Source organism: Styela clava, chromosome 13, assembly GCF_964204865.1.
Source record: "Styela clava chromosome 13, kaStyClav1.hap1.2, whole genome shotgun sequence".
In the NCBI taxonomy this organism is placed as follows: domain Eukaryota; kingdom Metazoa; phylum Chordata; class Ascidiacea; order Stolidobranchia; family Styelidae; genus Styela; species Styela clava.
Window position 1 is genome coordinate 16,125,001 of NC_135262.1, and position 2,500 is coordinate 16,127,500.

Here is a 2,500-nt window from a genome sequence, read left to right on the forward strand (position 1 = left end):
CAGAACTAGGACGGTATCTGATCGTCTTCGAACCTCTGACTTTCGCTCTTGATTAAAGAAAACATTCTTGGCGAATGCTTTCGCAGTAGTTCGTCTTCCGCCGATCCAAGAATTTCACCTCTAACGGCAGAGTACGGACGCCCCCGTCTGTCCCTCTTAATCATTACCTCGTGCTCCGAAAACCAACAAAATAGAACCGAGGTCCTATTCCATTATTCCATGCAACACTATGCAGGCGAACAGCCTGCTTTGAACACTCTAATTTTTTCAAAGTAAACTTATCGGCCACCGCCGACACTCAGTCAAGAGCACCGACGGAGAACCGAAGGTGAGGCGAACGCAACCAGTGACACGCCTTGCGACGGACCGGCGGCGCTCGCCCAAAATCCAACTACGAGCTTTTCAACCGCAACAACTTTAGCATACACTGTTGGAGCTGGAATTACCGCGGCTGCTGGCACCAGACTTGCCCTCCAATGGATACTCGTTAAGAGTTTTAGGATGTACTCATTCCAATTACAGGGCCTCGTTAGAGTCCTGTATTGTTATTTTTCGTCACTACCTCCCCGTGTCGGGAATGGGTAATTTGCGCGCCTGCTGCCTTCCTTGGATGTGGTAGCCGTTTCTCAGGCTCCCTCTCCGGAATCGAACCCTGATTCCCCGTTACCCGTTATCACAAAGGTAGGCACGTAGCGTACCTTCAACAGTTGATAGGGCAGACACTTGAATGATACGTCGTCGGTGCAGAGACCGTACGATCCGCGTGGTTATCCAGAGTCATCAAACGTCACAGGACGAACCCGGTCGGTTTTGATCTGATAAAAGCGCGCCTCCCGAAGTCGGCGCTTAATGCATGTATTAGCTCTAGAATTACCACAGTTATCCACTTCGCTTACGAGACCAAATAAACCAAGACTGATTTAATGAGCCATTCGCAGTTTCGCTTTACGAGAACTCGTACTTGCACCTGCATGGCTTAATCTTTGAGACAAGCATATCACTACTGGCAGGATCAACCAGATAGCTGCGACAGCTGCGCTCGGCCCTTGCTGGGCCGCCCGGCGCGTCGCATTCGTTTAAGACCGAGGCGATCGCCTGCGGCCGTACTCAGCTTCGACAGTCGCTGGCCGCGACGTCCACGCTCTCGCCGGCAGTGCCAGGCGGAGCGATTTGCGTTTTTTCTTTGCTCGCCCTCTCTCGGGCTCCATCCATTCAGTTTCGCACAAACAAGAGCTCTGCCGGCCGCCTGCAGCGGTGCCTAAAACCCGGGCATAACAATGCGACCGTTCTGCTAGGCCGACAAGCGCTCAAGCCAGACGCTCGATCGAACGCCCCCTACATATTAGTCGAGACAACGGCTCGCTCATTAGCATCGCGTTTGTACTTTAACTTTTTTTGGCTCGGCTTCTTTCGACGCCGATGCCGGCGACGCAGCACTCTCTCGCCCGCCAGCCACCGAGAAAAGGGTGCGCTCCGACCGGCCCCGCACCGCTCTTTCTTGGCTCATTCGAAATTACTGTCTTTCGCTCTGACATGCCTTACCTAGGGTTAGGTTAGTATGCTTGCACGTTTGTACTTTAACTTTTTTCGGCTCGGCTTCTTTCGACGCCGATGCCGGCGACGCAGCACTCTCTCGCCCGCCAGCCACCGAGAAAAGGGTGCGCTCCGACCGGCCCCGCACCGCTCTTTCTTGGCTCATTCGAAATTACTGTCTTTCGCTCTGACATGCCTTACCTAGGGTTAGGTTAGTATGCTTGCACGTTTGTACTTTAACTTTTTTCGGCTCGGCTTCTTTCGACGCCGATGCCGGCGACGCAGCACTCTCTTGCCCGCCAGCCACCGAGAAAAGGGTGCGCTCCGACCGGCCCCGCACCGCTCTTTCTTGGCTCATTCGAAATTACTGTCTTTCGCTCTGACATGCCTTACCTAGGGTTAGGTTAGTATGCTTGCACGTTTGTACTTTAACTTTTTTCGGCTCGGCTTCTTTCGACGCCGATGCCGGCGACGCAGCACTCTCTCGCCCGCCAGCCACCGAGAAAAGGGTGCGCTCCGACCGGCCCCGCACCGCTCTTTCTTGGCTCATTCGAAATTACTGTCTTTCGCTCTGACATGCCTTACCTAGGGTTAGGTTAGTATGCTTGCACGTTTGTACTTTAACTTTTTTCGGCTCGGCTTCTTTCGACGCCGATGCCGGCGACGCAGCACTCTCTCGCCCGCCAGCCACCGAGAAAAGGGTGCGCTCCGACCGGCCCCGCACCGCTCTTTCTTGGCTCATTCGAAATTACTGTCTTTCGCTCTGACATGCCTTACCTAGGGTTAGGTTAGTATGCTTGCACGTTTGTACTTTAAATTTTTTCGGCTCGGCTTCTTTCGACGCCGATGCCGGCGACGCAGCACTCTCTCGCCCGCCAGCCACCGAGAAAAGGGTGCGCTCCGACCGGCCCCGCACCGCTCTTTCTTGGCTCATTCGAAATTACTGTCTTTCGCTCTGACATGCCTT

General features: G+C 54.1%; 1 non-coding gene across 1 annotated transcript in view; it reads right to left on the reverse strand.

Moving 5' to 3' along the window:
* Positions 1-1,023, reverse strand: part of LOC144431580 (small subunit ribosomal RNA) — a 1,810-nt gene extending 787 nt beyond the window's left edge. Inside the window, exon 1 of the ribosomal RNA XR_013480144.1 lies at positions 1-1,023. This exon is cut by the window's left edge and continues 787 nt beyond it. This is a non-coding gene — a ribosomal RNA (small subunit ribosomal RNA).
* Between the last annotated feature and the right edge of the window lie 1,477 nt (positions 1,024-2,500).